General features: G+C 38.0%; 1 protein-coding gene across 4 annotated transcripts in view; it reads left to right on the forward strand.

The window, feature by feature from the left end:
• The first annotated feature begins 3133 nt into the window (after positions 1-3133).
• Positions 3134-21988, forward strand: part of GPBP1 (GC-rich promoter binding protein 1) — a 78738-nt gene continuing 59883 nt past the window's right edge. For 3 of the 4 annotated variants that reach the window (XM_045566337.1, XM_045566339.1, XM_045566340.1), the window contains exons 1-2: positions 3134-3400; positions 4650-5607. The gene's annotated coding sequence lies outside the window, so the exon portion shown is untranslated. The remainder of the gene's footprint in view (positions 3401-4649; positions 5608-21988) is intronic. The other variant, XM_045566338.1, reaches the window with a different exon arrangement.

A 21988-nucleotide genomic window follows, 5' to 3' on the forward strand; every position in this document is an offset into this window, starting at 1 on the left:
ATACCTGTAATCCTAGCATTCTGGGAGGCCAAGGTGGGAGGATCGCATGAGGTCGAGTTCAAGACCAGCCTCAGCAAGAGCGAGACCCCTGTCTTTACTAAAAATAGAAAGAAATTAGCCAGAAAACTAAAAATAGAAAAAAATTAGCTGGGCGTGGTGGCGCACACCAGTAGTCCCAGCTACTCGGGAGGCTAAGGCAGGAAGATTGCTTGAACTCAGGAATTTAAGGTTGCTGTGAGCTAGGCTGATGGCCACAGCACTTCAACCTGGGCAACAGAGTGAGACTGTGTCACAAAAAAAAAAAAAAAAAGGAAGAAGAAGAAGAAGAAAATAATGGAAAACATGTAACAACTCACCTGCTGAATCAACTAGCCAAAAAAAAATTAAATTAAATTTATACTAAAAAAAAAAAAAGAAAACATGTTACTGGTTAGAGACAAAACTTTGTATATATTTTAAGTAGCTTTTAAAATATTTTTTAAATTTTTATTTGTTGTAGAGACTAGGTCTGACTATGTTGCCCAAGCTGGTCTTGCACTTCTGGGCTCAAGCTATCCTCCCACCTCAGCCTCCCAAAGTGCTGGGATTACAGGCCTGAGCCACCATGCCCAGCCTTGAGTACTTTTTTTTCTATGATTAGAAAAGTAACACATGCTTCTTGGAAGTATAAGGAATAAAATAAAGATTCTTTATTAGTTTGCCACCTAGAAATAAACATTATTAACATTTTGTGTCTATTCTGTCAGACATTGTCCCCTGATTATACTTTTTTATTTGACAAAAATGAGATAGTTTTGTAATCTGCCTCTTATTTTTTTTCAATAGTATGCTGTGAACATCTTTTCATGTGATTATTTTTTATAAACATTGTTAATGGCTTCATATTCTACTCTATGGATGTAACATAATTTATTTTCACAATCTCTTTACTTATAGGCATTTATGTTGTTTCCAATTTTTTTATGGTTATAAACCAGTTATCTCTGAATATCTTTACAAATTGTTAGACCCTTTCCTGTTATTTTATTAAAATAAATTCCAAGGTGTAAAATAACTTTGTAAAGGGTATCTTAAAGACTTTAAAATTTTTATAAAAGCCATGTTATCTTCCAGAAAGGCCATACAGATTTTCATTCTTGATATGGTTAATGTAAATAAATGCCAGTTTCTTATATTCTCATGTAGGTTTTTAGTCTTTTTAATGTTTGCCAATTTGCTAGGTAAAAAGTGGCATATCACTGTTAGTTTTATTTTCATTTTTTTCTGATTTTTGGTGAGGTAGAATATCTTTTCACATAATTACTGATCCTCCTCCCCTAGTATATATACACATACATGACTAGCCTGTTCATGTCCTTTGACTTTTTTGAGTAATTGTGGTTATCTTTTCCTTAATCATTTGTAAAAGTTCTTAATATATTATGTAAATCAAACATTAGATACTAAATTAAAAATAATCTGCTTGTACATGTACAATTGTTTTTCCATTTCACTGCTTTTCAAGTTTATAGTGTTTTTTAATCATATGAAAGGCACAATTTGTGTGTGTTTAAATTATCAGCTTTTTCTTTTTGCTTCCTTTTTTTCTGGCTTGACATCATGCTTAGAAATAAAAGCATAAGCATGTCCTCTCTCAATACATAAATTCCTTCTACCGAAGCAACGTGGTGTGGAGAAAAGAATGTGGATCAAGACCCCAACAGATCTGAGTTTAAACCTGGTACAAAGTGTGCCGCCCAACTTCTATATTGCATAACGTTAAACACGTTAATCTGAACCATTTCCCTCATCTGCAAAATGAGGCAAACACCACCCACCAGAGGCTGATACAAGGATTAAAATGCCTAGCACAGACAAGGCATCTCGCAAGTGTTAATTCCCTTTCCTTAGCACCCAGCAGGGGCATTAATTGCCAAAAGCGGCCATCTCCCGATGAAAACCGAAATAAACGGTTGGGAAGTATAAATTTTGGTGAGTTTACATTCCAGCAGTCTTTCGGGGATCTTTTAGAAGCAGTCCATTAAACTACAAACCCCATAATGCACATAAAAGTACCACAAAGTTTCTGTGTAGGAAGCCCTTGTGCCGTGGGAGAGGGCGAAAAGCCAGATACTTCTGTTTTCCAGCTTTTCTCTCCTTAAGACACCCCCGCCCACCTTCCCTCTAAACGAACGTGGTTACTTGTCTTTCCCTGGAATTCGGACTTTCCCCGGTTTCAAAGTGAGCCTTCCGTTTAGGCGAAAAGGTATCACAATTAGAGAAACAACTGTGAATACCATGACATTCATTAAAAAAAAAATCGCATGGGCCATGCGGGGCTCTGAGACCTCTGCTGAAATAATTTATCTACCGTAGATTTAGTAGACAGAAAAATGATCATTAGCATGATTATACCTAATAGCCATTTTTGGCCTTTGAGAATCTGGGCTGGGTTCCCAGCGAGTCTCGTTTTATCAGCTCCCGGCCTCCCACGCAGCGCTAAGGTCCGACTCGCTCCGCATGGAGGTGCGACCGCGGACCCGCAGCTTCAGGGTGCCCCGTCACCCCCGCGCCTGCACGGCCGCCGCTCCGCCCGCCCGCGCAGGGCCGCGTACGGACGATGCGTGAGCTCCGAGTCACCCGGGCCCGAGCGCGGTACCCGGCGAGAGGCGCGCGCCGCGGCTCCACCGAGCTTCGAGCCGGGGAAGACGTCGCGGCGCGCGCCACCCGAGCCCGCGCGGCAGCCACTCGCTTCTCGCGGCCCCACCAGGCCGGGCTCCGAGGCGGCCCCGGGCGGGGGGAGGGGTGGGAGGAGGGGCTCCTCAGGGAGCGGCGGGGAATTCCCCCTTTCACCGAACGTTCCCGATTGTTCACCATCCACACGTCAGCAGCAGGGGGTAATCCCCGACTCCAGCTGCTCCTGACGTCACCGCGCGGAGCCACCGCCCCCCGCGCGCCCCTGCTCCGGGGCCTCCTCGAAGCCCCGCCCCAGTCGTAGCCACGCCCCTTCTCCCCTCCCCCCAGCCGCCCGACGTAGAGGGCGGAGCTTCTCTGACCGGGGCGTGAGCGGTTGCTTGGGCCAGAAGGTTCTCTGGTGTAGGCGCTCTTCCTGCTGCCCCGCCCAGTAGGTTCGTTCGCACTGCTTCTTCCACACCCTTTCTCCCTCCTTCTTTTCCTCGCCCCGCCTTCTCCCCCCCTTTTCCTCAACCCCTGTAGTTCCTTCCCCGCCTCGCCACCTTCCACGATCTCGCGAGACTTGGCCCAGAACATTGCGGATCGGGTCGGCGCCATTTTGGGACTGAGAGTGGTTGTGGGGGAGGGAAAAGCGGCAAAAGGGGATTATTCAAAGTACCGAAAACCTCCTCCCGGGATCGAGCGCAGCGGCACCCCCAGGCCAGGGGCACCTCTGGTGAGGCAGAAGGTAACACCGTTCCCTGTGTTCCGTGCCGGAGCCCGGGGGAGGAGGGGGCTGCCCTGTCGGCGTTGGGGTGTGAGGGGTCGGGAGCGGCGTTGGCGGCGCGAGGTGTGAGGCTGCCCGCAGACGGGGGGGCGGCGGGGAGCAAGGAGGGAAAGGGGAGGGAGGCGCGGAGAGGCCCGTGTGGGTATCGACTCGGCCCCGGTGCAGCGGAGGCGGCGGTTGTGGGAGGGGGTGGGTGGCTTAGCCTTGGCGGCTGAGTGGGGGGGTGTTGGGTGTTTGGTGTTTGGTGGAGGCTGGGAACGAGTCCGACGCCCTCCGTGCTCGGTCTTCCTTCCTCGGGCCTCTTGCACACGCCCGCCTCCTTTTGCATCACCACCCCTCTCAGAGGGCCGAGGGAGTTGAGGCCGAGTTGTGGCCTTCGGCTGTTTCTAAAGCAGTGCCCCAGCTCTCCCCGCCTCTTCCAGGACCGTGGCACTTGCCGTGGACTGAGGCGAGTAACTACCTTGTCCCTCTGAGTCCTGTGGAGTCTGAGGGGATCTTTTTTTGGGGGGAGACAACCATTCTTTCTGTGGTTTGTGACAAGGGCCCGGTACCTTCCACCCCCTCAGTTTTGGGAGAAACCTGTTTTCTTAATTCGAGGAAATGGGAACCTACACCTTATATCCCCCTTGCTGCCCTCAGAAGCGGGAAAATCTCCTCAGGCGAATTTAAGAAACGTTCTTGTCCCACTTCTCATCCATCCTGGTAGCCTTAGTGGGGGAAATATGCCTCTCATAGACATTCTAATTTGGAGGGAGCGTCTTTTTCTTTATACTCTTCGTTCTCTAAGTTTCATTTACTAATGCTCCGATGGCCGCACACCTGTCTGTTCGTTTTCCTTTGGTACGTTGAATAGAATTAGAGGTCTTTTGTAAGACTGTGTGCCAATTTCATAGTTTTAATATTTATTAAAGAAATGTAAGAAGGCACGCTTATATAATCCCCCAATGTTACATTGCACCCCGTTCCCAGTTCAAATCAGTACTTCACCCCCATAATACCATCATCCACCGTTTTTCCCTCCCTCTACTCCGAAGTCCTTTTCATTTAGTGTACTTATTGGGTGCTTGCTTGGGCAAAACCCTTTTCTAGTCTCTTGTAGGATTATACTGATGTGACTTTCTCTCCAGAGTTTGTCTCTTTGAGGTAGTGATTGATTTTTAATTCAAAATTAAAACGCACTGTGTAATTTTTTTTTATATAACTTTTACAGGTGATTGAATTACTCAGATATGAAGATCATCTACTAGGTTTGTGTAAAAGGCCCCGGATATTTCAAGTGGCCATTTTGGAATTACAATGTTTTTGGATAATTTTGCCCCAGAAGTTTATTAAAATTGGCAAGAATCATCTCTGAAGTGAATTGATAGTAGTGAACAATTCAACAAGCTACTTAAAAAGAGACCCAGGCGTTTCTTCAGTATTTTGGTTCAAGCGGATTATATAACTGGTTAAAGTATTTCAGCTGGTGGTATTTTTGCCTCCCCTCCCCACCCTCCCCTGTTGGTGTTCTTCAGCCCAAACTGTAAGATATGTTTGATTTGTTTACTGAGTAGTTTCACCAGTTTCAAATGACTGTTTAAATATTGCTGAAGTTTCATGGCAGTTTATTTTTACCGTTATTAGAAGTTTTAGGAATTTTTGACCTCAGTCCTTTTCATGTCACAATGGGACAGCTTTTCTAAATGAATACATTGAAAGAATACAGAGTTTTTTCCCTTTTATCTTTTATTTACATGGAAATTTAAGATGTTGCTGTTTCCCAGCAGCATAGTAGTATTGAGATAGCTATGTGTGTCTGTGTATATCCTGATATTTAGGAATGCTCTTCAGATGTGAAATTTTCTTTTTGTTTTTGCTTTTTGGCTCATAAATTGGATATTTCATCTGGAGTGGATAAATACAACAGTGTCAAGTACATGGAATAATACAGAAGACTTTGATCTTAAATCCAAGGAACTTGGCTAATTCTGGAGATAGCCATATGAAAACTTTAAAACAGAAGTATGGGTAGCTGACTTGAAGTAACTCTATGTCAAATAGTCATAGGTTAAGTATCTTCAAAGAACTTGGATATTATTTTAGAGGATACAAAATAAAAAAACAAACTGGAAAACATAAAGATTACAGAGAAGAAATCAACACCTTCCTGTGCAGTCCTGTTGGAATTTGTAAGTACCATTATGGTGAACAAATCAAATGTTCATTTGTAAACTGTAATGAGAGTTAAGTTTATCCTATGTTATTCTTGGAAGCCTTTCAGTTTCTTGAAATAATATTGCTTGGCTTCAGTTTCCTGGACAGTCTGAAAACAACTATTAGCCATTGTCTGAGTACATAGAAATGCAGAAAAAAAGACTTAAACCTTGAGAATATTTCGGATTCAAACAGTGCTAAATTAAAAGCTTTTGTACTTTTAAAGTGAAAAACTAAATTCATATGGCCAATGTTCCCCTCAGGCTTTATGGATCCATAGTGTGGTAGAAATGTAGGAAAAAAACCCAACAAATACTTCATGTCTTGATAGCCAGTTTGCAGTCTTAAGTGTGGGTTTAAACTGCATTCCAAATGAAGTTTAGTGTTCAGTTTAGAGTTGTTTAGTTGTTTAAAACTATAATACAGGTCTTGGTTTCTAATCTGATATTTCATGACATGGCTTGTCTTGAGAGATAACTGTGTCCTAACATTTTAATCCATTATAGAAATTAACTTTCTGAAACAATTTGAAGTGGTTTTGTATTTTAAATTATTCTTTAAGATTTTACTTGCCAAAAAAAAAAAAAAAAAAAAAGAGTCATTACCAGGAACAGAAACAGAGGAACTGAGCAAGCTGAATTAAGAACCTTTAAGAAACTATCTACAGCAGTAATAGCACCAGAAAAAAAAAAAAAAGAAACTATGAGTACACATTTTTTTCTCCCAGGAAGGTTATGCTGGCTTAAGTTTATAAACAAAGCTTTATTATTATTTTTTTTAAGGTTGTGACTATTAGTTGCTATAATAGAAATTCCTTTTGACAGATGGGAGAATTATCTTGTATTTTTCAAGATTGAGTGGTGTTTTTAGTTACCATTAGTTTCTACATTTAGTTTTTCAGTGAATCATAGGTATTCAGTAGTGTTTTTTAAAGAGATACACTAATACGGGGAAGGGTGGAAAATAGGAATTACCAAGGATCATGAGATTAGGGAATGAAAGATAATTTATCTTAATTCTGTTGATGGATTCAGAAGTGTCAAAACTTACCAAAATGTACATTTTCCATATGTAAGGTTTGTCATTTATATCAGAATAAATGGTATAAAAATCTAAAATACACTAAAATTTATTTTTAAGCAATTAATGTTAATGAACACATCAATGTACCTAGAATTAATTTGAATTTATTAAATTGAACTATCTTTCTGAGATAAAATGTAATTTTTGAACACCTTATCAAAATGGCCTAATAACTTGTCAGTTGCTCATTTATTTTGAAAGAGTTTTTTTTGCAAAACTGTTGAATCTTGTTAGCTCACACAGAGTAAAAGAAGTGGTAGAGTCAAAAAGAATGTAGGTCTTCAGATGCAGAATTTATTTTCTGCTTTAAAATTGAGATTAGAGAGTTTAGTAATTCTGTCATAATAGACTAGATTATATGTGTTTTCTCTGTTAGATCTAAGTGTAGTCATTCTAATTGTGTTTCTAGCTTGATTTTTCAAATTGGTGAAAATGTTCTGCTCCCCTTCATTTGAGAGAGCCTGTATTTTATGCATTTTTCAATTTAATGAATTTTCAAGTTACTTGTCTGAGATTATGTATTATCAATGTGATTAAGAAGTTGAACTGGAATCAGTTCATAGAAAAGAACCATATATAACATTTATTAGTGATTGTTTTCCTTTTAAATTGCCCCTATTGATATTACCCTAAGCGGGAGTATCAGTATAAAAATTACTCCTGAGACTAGGGTTTTTAACAGTTAACTTTAATCCTTGAATAGTCATTTGGGAACTTTGTTGAAAGCAATTGTTCAAGGATGGATTTACTTGAACATTTTGATAAATATTTTCAGTATTTTATTTTCTGGGGATTGAAATAGATAGTACCACTAGTTAATAATTGGAGCAATTGCTGGACTGCTTCTTTTCCTCAGAAGTATACCTCTTTTTCTCCTATCTCCCCTATTCATATTTTTTCCTTTTTTTCCCTGAGTTTAAACCATAGGTTTAAAAATAATAATCATAAAGGCTAACGTTTACAGATGATGATGGTGTCATGTGTTTTGCTGTGTACTTTATCTGGTATATCTTAATTCTTAATAGTAATCGTATGAGGAAAGTACTATTATAGTCTCAGTGGTGTAGGTGAGAAAATTAAAATTTTGGGAGGCTGGCACTGGGAGAAAGTTACTTGGTAAGAAGTGGAATTTTGACCAAATGTTCAAGCATTCTGACTTAAGAACCCACGCTGTTAATCACTGTGCCATACTTACACTGCCTTCTTGTGGATTTGACTTTACTAATTCATTCTATTTGAACATTATCCTTGATATTTTTGTTTTTCTTTCCATATGCTGCTTCTCTTTGGTTGATGTTGATTACAAACTACTAATGGAGTTTGGAGATAAGCTAAGAGATAGAAGTTTCTGTTAGTTTTGCTATTTGGGAGATAACTTTGGTTAACTAAAAATTAAAGTGTGATTTTAGGTTATATTTGGATCTCCTACACCCATAGCTGCTTTCCACAGGTATGGAGCTAAATGCATATTAGTTCTGTTTTACTTTTTCTTTATATTTAAATTGAAATTACTACTTGGGTTTTTGTGCTTAAAGCTGCTGATACATTAAAATTGAGGAAAGGAAGAGTAATGGTGGAAGAACCGGAGTGAGCAAAAGAAAAAAATACAATTGGGAGAGTTACGGGAAAAAGGGATAGTGATGGAAACTTCTAGTCTAAGAGTAAAATAAGCAAAGGAGGATAGATTGTAAACCCAGGCCAGATTTTTAACTTTCTTTGACTCAAGCAACTTTTATGTTTCATTTTTGATAAAAATGTTTAGGTAACAGTTTAGGTCCAGGTAAGGGTAACGATGTAGAAAAGAGTAATGGCTTGAGAGTTGAAAAGGAGATTTGGTTTAGGTTGGATGTGCAGTCTCTAGAAAAAGGCCTGTATGACTTCGTATATTCACCTCTTTTGGCCTTAGTTTCTTCATTAAACTGACAGACATAATGTATATGGAGGCATTTTATTAATCGTGAAGTGTAATACAGATGTAAAATTTTACTCTAATCCTAATATTTTAAGATTCTGCTTAATACATTTTTACTTGTCAGACCAATATTTGTCATAGTGTCTCAATTTTTTCTATCTCCTGTTGCTGTTAATGGCATTACCTGCATCCCGTTCACACTCACCTGAAGACTTTTGCCTTATGCTTATGATACACAGCTGTGCCTTCACATTTCTTTCTAGTTTAATTTACTCTATTAGCTTGGTTATTGACTAAGGAAGCAACTTATCTCTTTGCCTTAAGTGGCATTCTCACCTTCCCAAAGTCTTCTGTGGCCAGAGAAACCTATCTAAAATATAGCCCTTGATTTTGTTACTTTAACAGACCTTAGGATGGTATATTTGGCATATTTAGAAAGAGGAGGTTGGAAAGAGATGTATTCCTGCCTCCCCCTCCCTCTTTTTTTCTTTAAATGTTTTATATGTCAGGAGTTCTTAACATGAATTCTTTTTGGGGACATGGATGAGAATGGGAGACTGGTTTTTGAGAATTCTCTGAAACTGGTAATTTTATAGGCACTTACATGTGTTTTTCTGGAGAGTAGGTCCCTTACTTTCAGCAGGACCCTGATAAGAAATAAAATGACAAGGTTTACTGATAAACCTTTTGTGGTTGTGTCTCTTTCTCAATTTTACCTGATTTGTTTTTGTCCTATTTGTCAGCCACCCCGCTCATCAGAATAGTTACAGGCTTTTGCTCTTTATCTCTTCAGATAATTGCTAGTCTCTGCATCTTTTTTATACAAATATCCCACTCAGTTTGTTGTTCTTGAGTCATTTTTTTGGTTCAGCTTGGTGGATGCAATGTTTTTGGTCTTTCATTTTCTGCCCTTTAATTCAGTTTTATATTTTTAAAACCATATTTAAAAATTTCTCTCTTTTTTTGCAAGAATAAGTTTTTTTTTAATTGGTAAAATTTTAAAAAAATTTAAAAAATATTTTTTAAGGAGAACGGGGTCTTGTGTTGCCCAGATTGGAGTGCAGTGGCTATTCACAGGCGCAGTCCCACTACTGATCAGCACAGGAGTTTTGACCACCTACTCCATTTCCAGCCTGGGCCTGTTAACTCCTCCTTAGGCAATCTCTGGTGGTTCCCGCTTCCAGAAGGTCACCACATTGATGCCCAACTTAGTGCTTAGTGTGGACACCCGATCGGCATAGCACACTACAGCCCAGTACTCCTGGACTTAAGTGATCCTCCTGTCTCAGCCTCCCAAGTAGTTGGGACTACAGACCCGGCCACCTTGCCCGCCCTGCAAGAATGAGTTTTTAAAGCTCAAATATATGCTTTCTTTGAAACTGAGCCTTGCAAATTTTTAAAAATTCTTAAACTGAAAAATTATAGTTTATCCTTACATATGCATACTAATAGAAGAAATAGTTTGCTGTTCAATGAATGTAATTTTTTCTTTTTTCTTTTTGCAACAGTGTCTCACTCTGTTGCCCTGGGTAGAGTGCCATGGCATCAGTCTAGCTCACAGCAACCTCAAACTACTGGGCTCAAGTGATCCTTTGCCTCAGTCTCCCAAGTAGCTGGGACTACAGGTACATGCCACCATGCCTGGCTAATTTTTTCTATTTTTAGTAGAGATGGGGTCTTGCTCTTGCTCAGGCTGGTTTGCTTCCCACCTTGGCCTCCCAAACTGATAGGATGGATTACAGGTGTGAGCCACCACACCTGGCCTTTTTTTTTTTTTTTTGAATCTTTTTTAGGCATAATCTCCCTCTGTCTCCCAGGCTAGAATGCCGTGATGTCGTCATAGCTCAGGTCAACCTCAAACTCCTGGGCTAAAGCGATTCTCCTGCCTCAGCCTTCCAAGTAGCTGGGACTATAGGTGTGTGCCACCATGCCTGGCTAATTTTTCTATTTCTTTATATTAATAGAAACGGGGTCTTGCTCTTGCTCAGGCTAATCTAGAACTCCTGGCCTCAAGCAGTCCTCCTGCCTCGGCCTCCCAGAGTGCTATGATTACAGGTGGGAGACACTGTGCCCCGCCCAATGTAATTTTTTAAAATAAGTTTTTTAAGACAAATATTTATTTCTGTGGATGTTGGTCAGAGCTACAGTTTTTTTTTTTTTTTAAACAGAGTCTCACTCTATTCCCCGGGCTAGAGTGCGTTGGCATCAGCCTAGCTCACAGCAACCTCAATGTCCTGGGCTCAAGCAATCTTCCTGCCTCAGCCTCCCGAGTAGCTGGGACTACAGGCATGCACCACCATGCCTGGCTAATTTTTTCCGTATATTTTTAGTTTTCCAGCTAATTTCTTTCTATTTTTAGTAGAGACGGGGTCTCGCTCTTGCTCAGGCTGTTCTCAAACTCCTGAACTAAAACGATCCACCTGCCTCGGCCTCCTAGAGTGCTAGGATTACAGGTGTGAGCCACCGTGCCAGGCCTAGGGCTACAGTCTTTTGAAGGCTTGACTGGAGTTGGAGAATCTTCCAAAATGGCACATCATTGGGGCTGGCAGGCTGATGTTGGCTGTTGGATGGAAGATTCAGTTCCTCACCCTGTGGACCTCTTTTTTGAGCTGCTTGAACGTCTTTTCAGTATGGCAGTTGTGCAAGTGATGTGCGAAGAAAGGTGAATTATGATCTAGTCTTATCAGTCAGTTCTGTTATATTCTGTATGTTAGAAGCATGTCACTCAGTTTAGCTCACAGACAAGGTGGGGAGAATTAGGCTCTACCTTTTCTCAAAGAATTTGTGGACATTAAAAAACCACAATAGAAGAACTACTTCACAGCCAGTAGTTAGTTGTCCACGTAAACAAACAAGTTCTTCATCCCGCAGACAGGAGAGACTGGGTTATTATAAGTTTAGGGAAGAAAGTATATTCCAAATTTATGGATTCTGGAGATTTAAACCTTTCTACCTTTTTGCCACTGTATGAGATATAGAGGTAAGGTTTTTTTGTTTTGGTTTGCAATCTCCCAGTGTAGTAAGAAAATTTTTTAAAAATTGTGGTAAAATAAAGATATATACCATTTTAGCTATTTTTAAGTGTATAATAGCTCAGTGGTGTTAAGTATTTTCACATTGTTGCGCAACCATCATCATCTCAAGAACTTTTTTCAACTTTCTAAACTGAAACTTGATACCCATTAAATAATAACTCAACGTTTTCTCCTCTCTCTAGCCCTTGGACAGCCACCATTGTACTCTGTCTCTGTGAATTTGACTACTTCAGCCCCTTCACACTAAGTGGAATCATAACCATTTGTTTTGTAACTAGTTTATTTCATTTACCATGTTTTCACAGTTCATCCATGTTGTAGCTTGTGTCAGAATTTCTTTCAATTTTAAGGCTGGATAATATTCCATTGTATGTACTGTTGTCCCTTGGTGTCTGTGGGGGATTGGTTCCACCCCCTCCCTCAGATACCAAAATTCATGGATGCTCATGGCACTGATATAAAATGGCGTAGTATTTGTGCATAACTGCACATCCTCCCTTAAAGTCATCTCTAGATTATTTATGATACCTAATACAATATAAATGCTGTGTAAATAGTTATTGTACTATATTGTTTAGGGAATGTTGACAAGAATAAAAAGCATGTACATGTTCATTATATACCCAGTTTGCTTTTTGAAATGTTTTTGGTCCATAGTTGGTTGAATTCATGAGTGAGGAACCCATAGATAGATACAGAGCGCCTATTGTATATACCATGTTTTGTTTATTCACTTGTTGATACACACTTGGGTTGCTTCTATCTTTTGGGTATTGTGAATCCTGCTCTGAAAATAGGTTTACACATACCTGTTCAAGTCCTTGTTTTCATTTCTTTTGGCTATACCCAGCAATGGAATTGCTGAATCATATGGTAATACTTTTAACTTTTTGAGGAACTGTAATACTTTTTTCCATAGTGGCTGCACCATTTTACCTTCCTACTGGCAGTGCACAAAAGTTCTCATTTTTCCACATCTTTTCTATTTGTTGTTTTCTGTTTTTTAGATAGTAGCCTCATGGGTGTGAAGTGGTATCTCATTGTGGTTTGCATGTCTCTAATGAGCATCTTTTACTTACGGGCGATTTGTATATCTTCTTTGGAGAAATGTTTATTCATGTCCTTTGCCCTTGCCCCCTTTTTAAAAATAAAGAGATGGGGTCTTGGCTATATTGTCCATGCTGGTGTCGAACTCTTGGGCTCAAGCAATCCTGCCTCAGCCTCCCAAGTAGCTGGGATTACAGCTGCATGCCACTGTGCCTGACATCTTTTGCCTGTTTTTAAATTGGGTTATTTGTTTTTTGGGGTTGTTTTTTGGTTGTTGAGTTTTAGGGGTTTTTATGTGTTTTGGATATTAACTTATGATGAATAAATTTTAATAATTAGTATTTATCGATGCTTAGCATGTTTCAGGCAGTGTGCTAAGCCTTTTAGGTATATTAACTCATTTAATCCTCATACACTCTGTGGGAAGATCCTATCATTCTCATTTTACAGTTGAGAAAATGAAGGCACGGAGATTTTAAGCAGCTTGCCAAGGTCACACAACCAATAAGGAGTATTTATGAACCCATGCTTTCTGTATCCAGAGTTTATATATTTAACCATTATGGCTGACAGTTAATAGTTTTTAAGGTGATAATATGGGAAAAGTAAAATGTTTACTGTTTCAGAAATTAAGAATATTTTCTTAGCCAGCAACTATGTTTTATTTTTCTTAATGTGGTACAGTTGTGACTTATAATTCTAATATGGTTTGTTTTCATTTAGGGATATTTTCCTCTGGATCACTTCATTACTAGTGATTATATAGTATTTTAGTTTGGAAAGTGCTTTTCTCAATTACCATGTGCAGTAAGTGCAGTTTCTATGTAATTATTTAAGAAACTGAGTCTGAGTAAATAATTTATGCAGAGTCCTCAATAGGTAGCAGAGGCAGAATTTGCATTCTGTTAATTGTAACCTTCTGGTACAGTTACCTTCTTTATTCTAAGTAGTAACTCTTCCTCTAGAGCACTGCTGTCCAATAGAACTTTATAAAATGGTGGGAACATTTTTCTTTGTGCTGTTCATTATGGTAGTCACTAGCCACATATCATTATTGAGGATTTGAAGTGTGGCTAGTGAAGAGGAGGAACTGAGTTTTAAATTTTATTTTAGTTACTTAACATTTAAACTTACATGGCTATACTGGCTGCTGTATTAGACAGCCAGGGCTAGAGCAGCGGTATAGAATCCAGTCAGATCCATATACCATTTATGACATGTCCTTTTTAAAGTCCCATTTGCTGTCTTGAAATAAAATATCTTATGTGCATAATAAGATCAAAATAATATACAGTTGTAATCAAAAAGGTAAATAATATGCTTGATTAGTCCTGCTTCAAAAAAGAATAAAAAGGTAAATAATAGGAAAGACACTTACAATAATGTATTTCAATATGTAGTACCACGGGTGTGACCATTCTAAGACGACACACACGCCCCCCTGCAAATTTCCAAAATACTCCTTACAGGTCATTTGCCCTTCTTTCAAAGAAACAAATTAGTGTTCTTGAGTACTTTGTCCTTTAATGGAAGGAAAGTACCACAGATTGATGAGTACAGTGATTAGATTATGTTTCCTTTGTTTTTTCTGATGTTTACTGCCAGTGTAGTTGAATTTGCAATTAGTAAACATTATCAAAGCTATCGTATGGTGTTGTGACATGGTATTTCTATACATTGATTAAAAGAAAAGACAAATGATTGTCAGTTTTCCTCTACTGTAAATTGAAGATAAAAGTCAGCATCCAATTTGGATTAATGGACTTGGTCCTTGATGTAGAAGAAACACTGTAGGATTAATTTATAAATCCTCAGATTAACTAGAGAAGGTAAATTTAGGGTCAAAGTAACACAGAAGAACAATATTCTAAGTCTTTACACTAAAAATTAACATTTCAGGAGTTGATCTTTTTAAACAAATGTCTGCTGATATTTTTTAATGGGGATGTGAATCTATTTTTAAATTAGGTTTATTCTATGAAAGTAGAGGAGGGAACAGATAAATTAGGTTTATTGAGGTGTAAGTTACATACATAAAAATTCACTTCTAAAGTGTATGCAGTTGTGTAACTCCACCACATCAGAATATAGAACATTTTTATTCCTCAGAAAGTTTGCTTTTTCCTCCCCCACCCCCACCCCCAGTCCCTGGAAAGCACCAGGCTGTTTTAGTATTGAAGTTCCTTATATTGTGTGGTGTTTCTTAGAACTTCAAATAAAAGGAGTCATACAGTGTGTATATAGCCTCTTTTCTGGCTGCTTTCATGCATGTTGTTGCATGTATTATAGTTGATCTTTATATTGTTAAATAGTATTTTGTTGTATAGTTATATCACGATTTGTTTATCTGTTCTCTGGTTCATAGACATTTAGTTTGTTTCCAGTTTTTGGTTATTATGAATAAAGTTGATAGGAGCATTTATGCATAGGACTTGGTGTGGACTTACATTTTCATTTCTCTTGTGAAAATAACCTAGCAGTAGGATTGGCAGAGTCGCATGAATTGTATTTAATTCTGCTAAAAAACCTGTCAGACTGTTTTTCAAAATGCTGAGCCATTTTGCATTCCTACCAGCAACGCGTTATTCTTGTTAGCCCTTGGTGTTGTCAGTCATTTTAATTTTAACCATTATGTATAGTTTGAATTAACATTGTGCTTTTTAATTTGCATTTCCCTAATAATGATAGTGAGCATCTTTCCATGTGTTTTGGTGAAGTATCTGTTCAAATATTTCGCATGTTTAAAAAAATTTGGTTTCTTTAATGAGTTGTAAGAATTCTTTATGTATTTTAGATAGGGCTGTATCAGATATGTGTTTTGCAGATTCAGTCTGTGGGGTTTTTTTTTTTTTTTTTTTTTGAGACAGAATCTTGGCTCTGTCACTCGGGCTAGAGTGTCGTGGCATCAGCCTAGCCCATGGCAACCTCAAACTCTTGGGTTCAGGCAATCCTCCTGCCTCAGCCTCCCAAATAGCTGGGACTACAGGCAAGTGCCACTACACCCGGCTAATTTTTTTCTATTTTTAGTAGAGACAAGGTCTCACTCTTCCTCAAGGTGGTCTCGAACTCCTGACCTCAAGCAATCCTCCTGCCTTGGCCTCCCAGAGTGTTTAGGATTAGAGGCGTGAGCCACCTCGGCCAGCCTGTCCTCGTTTTATTAACAGTGTCTTTTGAAGAACAAAAGTTTTTAATTTTGAAATTAAAATGTATTAGTTTTTTTTTTTTTTTTGGTGCTTGTTTGTGTCTTGAGAAATCTTTACCTAATGCAGTCTCAGGATTTTCTCCTACGGTCTCCTATAATTTTTTTCTCCTACGGTCTCCTATAATTTAGGTCTGTAATCCATTTTGAATTACTTTTTTGCCTGTAATGTGATGAAAGGGTGTGTAGTTCAGGGTTTTGTTTTGTTTTGTTTTTTGCATATAAATGTTCTGTTGTGCAAGTTACTTGTTGAAAAGGCTTTGTTTCCCATTGAATCACCTTGAAATACCTATGTTGAAAATCAATTGAATATGTGTACATATATGTATTGATGTCAGTTTCATGAAATATTAGTCATAAATAGAAATAACATTTGATTTTTTTTTCTTCCTGCCGTAACACCTGATGTCTTACGTTTTGTAAAATATTTTATAGGAAATTTGGAGTAACAGGGAAATTGTTTCTGTGGGCATGTGAAGTAAGACCTGTTGTAAAATAATGCCATCTTGAGTTCATATAGCAATCTTTTGAGTGGCTGGAAATGTTAGGTATTATCTAATTTATAGTTGAGCATACTTGAAAAATAAATGACAGCATTTCTATACTGGAAATAAGAAAGTAGGATATAACAGTATCAACTTATTTACTGTGATATATTGACAGTGGATCTGGAATTCTTATATCTCTTTAGTGCTAGTGAAGATATTCCTTGACTCAGCAAATGTTGGCGTGCCTGTGCTATTGTTGGTGCTATTGTTTCATAGTGAACAAGGCAAAAATGTAAGATTCCTCTGTTCATGTAGCTTGTCTGCTCTGAAGTTGTGTGAATACAGAGTAAACTGAGTGCTTGAATTTGAATTGTTTTCATCCTATTTAATAATACTAATAATATCTATTTGATGTTGACCAAGGTGGCCAAGCCATTATTTTATTTATTTATTTTTTTATAAAGAGATGGAAGTCTGGTCTTGTTGCCTAGGTTGGAGTGCAGTGGCACAGTCATAGGTCACTGCAACCTCAAACTCTTGGGCTCAAGGGGTCCTCCTGCCTCAGCCTCCTGAGTAGCTAGGACTATAGGCACGTGCCATCACACCTGGCTAAATTAAAAAAATTTTTTATACCTGGGGTCTCATTATGTTACCGAGGCTGGTTTCCAACTCCTGGCCTCAAGCAGTCTTCTGCTTCAGCCTGCAGGTATAAGCCACTATGTCTGGCCAATCCAGTCTTTATAAATTAATTCTTACTCTGTAAAAGAATGCTTTACAAAGTTATTAGAATCAAGTGAAATAATGAATGCTAAATGCTTTGAAACTATAAAATGATACATTATTAGTAGTATTGTTAGGGCTGGTTGCATAGGTGGTAGTGGTTGAGGACCATATGATCAACTAAGGGCAAGATTATGAATTGGGCTACATTGGTAAATATAAATTGAAGGGACAGAAGTGAGCACAAACCAAGGTGTATACTTAGGTTGCATTTTATAACAGACTTGTTAAAATGCACATTTTACTCTTCCGGGGTAATATTTGTGTAATCTTTGATATGGTATTTAAATGGCATCTTTATGCAAATGATCTCATATTTAAATCTCCAGTCCAGATCTTTGCCCCATATTCTAGACTTAAAACTTAACCAGCTTCTTGACTTCACTTGTTAAATTTTAGCATTTAAAACTGTGCTCTTGGCCAGGTGCAGTGGCTCATGCCTGTAGTCCTAGCACTCTGGGAGGCTGAGGCGGGAGAGTTGCTTGAGCTCAGGAGTTTAAGACCAGCCTGAGCAAGAGCGAGACCCCCCCCCATCTCTACAAAAAACAGAAAAATTAGGCGGGCATGGTGGCGAGTGCCTGTATTACCAATTACTCTGTAGGCTGAGGCAAGAGGATTGCTTGAGCCCAGGAGTTTGAGGTTGCAGTGAGCTGAGATGATGCCACTGCACTTTACCCAAGGGCAACAGAGCAAGACTCTGTCTCAGAAAAAACAAAAAACAAAAAAACCCCCCAAAAACTACTCTCTCGTCTTCCCTGTCTCAGGAAATGACTTCACCAGCTACCTATTTATTCAAGCTAAAACACTTGGAAATCACCTTTAAATTTCTTCTTTTCTCTCATCCATTAGCAAATCTATTTTGCTCTGCCTCCAAAATCTCCCAAATATAGCCATTTCTTTCTATTCCACTGCCACTAGACTTGTCCAACCCATTTTCCTTTTTTCACTTGAACTACTACTGCAGGAGCCTTCTAACTTTGTTCCTGTGCCATTCATAGTATGGTTCATTATTTTCAGAGCGTTCCTTTAAAAATGATAGTCAGATTGTGTCATGTTTCTGCCTAAAACCTTCTAATGTCTTTCCATTAGACCTAAAAATAGCATGCAGCACTGTACAGGCTGCACTGTTTATTCGTCCCCTCCCTTTCTCTGCAACCTTGCTTATTGTGTTACTGGCCCATTGGCCTTTGGCTTCTTTCTCTTCCTTGAACACGCCAGGCATTTTCCTTCCTGTATTAAGTCCTTAATTTGTTCCCTCTTCCTCTGTTCTTCCCTTATTCAGTTAAGTTTTAGCTCAAAGATTACCTTCTCTGAGAGATTTTCTGTAACCCTTCTATGTAAAGTTGGCAACCCCCTTCTGATACTCTTTGATTTCTCTTATAATTCTATATTATCCTATTAATTTCATTCAGGTCATGGTCTGTAATTATCTTGTTTACTCTCTGTCACCCATCTTTATCACATAAACTCTTTGAGGGAAGGGACCTTGTCCCATTTGTTTCGTAGTCTGTTACTTGCAGGGTAAAATAATTATTAACATTTTAGATAATTTAAACTTTTTTTGTTTTTTTGTTTGGAATTGAGTATATGCAGTTTTTGTTTTAGAGCTGCTGTTTAACTGCTTGGGGATTAGGTGAAAGTTTTTGTTAAGGGATTATTTATAGCTGAGTTAATTTGTTGTCACATCATTTAGAAGCTGTTTTATCAGCCTAGACCTAAATAATTAGTTACATGAGATTCTAGTTTGTTTGCTAGATTCAAGACTGGTTTTGGATTTGCTATTAGCTTTCTGAAGAGACCACCTGATAAATCTTTATCAACTTCTTTGATATGACCCTTGCCTTTAAAAATTTCCACCAGTTTTGAACTTGTGGGTTGAAATCTAGGTAAATTGTCCTCTCAGATTTAAAAAAAAATTTTTATCTTTAGGTTTCAAGGCATGGCTTTGAAATACATGGTTGAACAGAATTTTAGACTTTTTATTTTCAAAATTAGGAAGACCATCATAGTTCATTTATAATAAATTAGTGTCTTTATTTGAGGAGGAAACGAGGGGAAACTAATGCAGATTTATGTCTCAGAGCTTTGAGTATTTTTGGTATGACAAAATTTCTCAGTATGGTCTTGTTTTAGTTCTGTGTAAGCAAAGTATATTAAAGATCCCTTGCATGTCTCACCATCAGATTGGTATTAATTGATCAACACTTATATGCACATATAGTAGGTAACATTCATCGGGTTTGGGGCAGGTTGGGGGGGAAGGGATGAGTATATTCACACCTAATGGGTGTGGTGTGCACTGTCTAGGGGATGGGACACACTTGAAGCTCTGACTCAGGCGGGCAAAGGCAATATCTGTAACCTAAAATTTTGTACTCCGTAATATGCTGGGGGAAAAAAACGATCCCCTGCATGGGACTTGGAACACTAGGTTGAAAACTAGTTCAGAAATGGATTCACCTGATAATCAAGATGTCTTAAGGACTTTAAATTAGATGCCTTGATATTTTTCTTTTAATTCGATTGGTAATTTCAGATTTCTCACATGAATTATTCTTCAGTCTCTTTCTGATTAAAATGAGTTCCTTTTGTAAGCACAACGTGGAGATGGTGAAAAGTGAGTAAAAATGTTTTGACCTTAGTCCTATTAAATTAGTACCTCTGAGTACTTAATTTGCTGAGAGGACAATAGTATGGGTATGGAAGAAAGTTAGTGGAAACCAGATTATGATTGCCATGGTAGCTCAGACTACTCATCTTTTACTTGTTTAGGGATTGAGACCTGTATTATGTATGGTTTGATATAGCTGTAGCTCAAGACTGACTGACAGGTAAGATTAAAACCTAAAACTCAAAATTTAGGAATTACCTCTATATCTGTCATTAAGGCTAACGTTTTGTATTAGGTAAGATCTCTACCTTCTGAATATATTATGGGTTATTTATAGTATGTATATGTATACATAGTGGTTAAGAGTTTCACCTACCACTGACTAGTAATGCTACCTTGGGAACTTTACATATATTTCACATCTATATGAAAACCTGTTTTTCTTGTTTTGAAAAGAAGGTAATATCAATGCCCCAGGGATAGGATGAGGACTACATGGGGTAATGCCACCTAAACAAACTGCCTAGCAAATAGTAAATATATTAAGTATTTTTAGCTGTTACCTTTATGACTATTTATGTCCTTAAGTTAAAGCACTTAAATTTCCAAGTCTTTCACTTCGTATCAAGAATTCTGTTTCTTATAGTGCTCTGCCTGGATTGACTTGTGCATAGAGTTAGGCTTATTTATTTTTTTATTTTTATTTTTTTTAAATTTTAAAGATTTATTCTGAGCCAAATTTGAGGACCATGACCTGGAGCCACGCCCAAGAGGCCTTGAGCAAGTGGACTCAAGTTAGGCTTATTTAAAAAATTCGTTTGTTAAAACTTGTTTCCTGCTCTTGGGATGATTGGTCTTCAGCCTAATGTAGCTTCAGAAAAAGATGGATTATGTTAAATGTTTAAGGATTCAGGAAATGGTAAAGTTGAGTCAGACTAAAAGGATTTAAAATTATTTTGAATTTGAGCACACAGTACGAATTACAAAAGGTGCAAGGATTTTAGGGAAGAATCACCCGCCCCCTCCTGTTGCCAGTGATTGTTCTCCTCTGAGGAAAGCACTGTTAGTTTATGTTATTTTTCTAAAGAGATTTTATGTATATATAAGTACATTCTTTTTCTTTGTAATACAAGTAGTAGCATTATGTCTACCCTGCTTTACAGCCTTTTTTATTTAACAGAATATCTTGGAAGATTATTCCATATTAATACATGTAAAGCCACCTCATTCTTTTTATTGGCTGCATGGTAGTCTAACCAGACCTCTATTGATGTACATAAGGCTGTTGGGGTGTTTTTATTTATTTACTTTTTGCTATTATGACCAATGCTAGTGAATATTGTAAGTATAGTGCAAATTCATATAAGTGAATTTCTGAGTGTAATTTAGGATAATACCAAATTGCTCTACATAGAGGTATACTGACTTAAATTTGTAATACTAATGGGATAGCAGACTTTTGTTGGCATTTTGCCTTTTTCTTTTGGGTTTTTAAAAAATTTATTAAAAAATCTTTATTTGTGATTTTTATGGATGTGTAATAGAGTTGTACATATTTATGGAGTACATGTGACATTTTGATACCAGTATACAGTGGGTAATGATCAAAACAGTAATTGGGAGATCTGTCTATCACCTCAGGTGTTATTTATTTGTATTAGGCACATTCCAATTCCACTCTGTTAGTTATTTTGAAATATACAATAAATTATTAACAATTAATATTTTAATTGCCCTATGTGCTACTGAACACTAGACCATATTCCTTCTATCAATTTTTGTATCCATTTTTCCCCCTTCCTTCTCCTCTCTCCGCTGTGATTTCTAGCCTGTGATAACCAGCATTCTTCTATCTCCATGAATTCAGTTTTTCTTCTTTAAAAAAATTTTTTTTTAACTCTTTGAACTGGGATACTGAGAAAAGAGTTATTTGTTTTTTTAGCTCCCACACGAGTGAGAACATGTGATACTTATTTTTTTGTGCCTAGCATATTTCACTTAACATAGTATCTTCCAGTTCCATGCATGTTGTTGTAAATGACAGGATTTCATTCTTTTTTATGGCTGAATAATACTCCATTGTGTACATGTACCACATTTTCTTTATCTCTTCATCTGCTGGTAGATGCTTAAATTGATTCTACATCTTGGCTATTGTGAGTAGTGGTTCAATAAACATGGGAGTACAGATACAGCTTCGA

Source organism: Lemur catta, chromosome 12 (genome assembly GCF_020740605.2).
Source record: "Lemur catta isolate mLemCat1 chromosome 12, mLemCat1.pri, whole genome shotgun sequence".
In the NCBI taxonomy this organism is placed as follows: Eukaryota; Metazoa; Chordata; class Mammalia; order Primates; family Lemuridae; genus Lemur; species Lemur catta.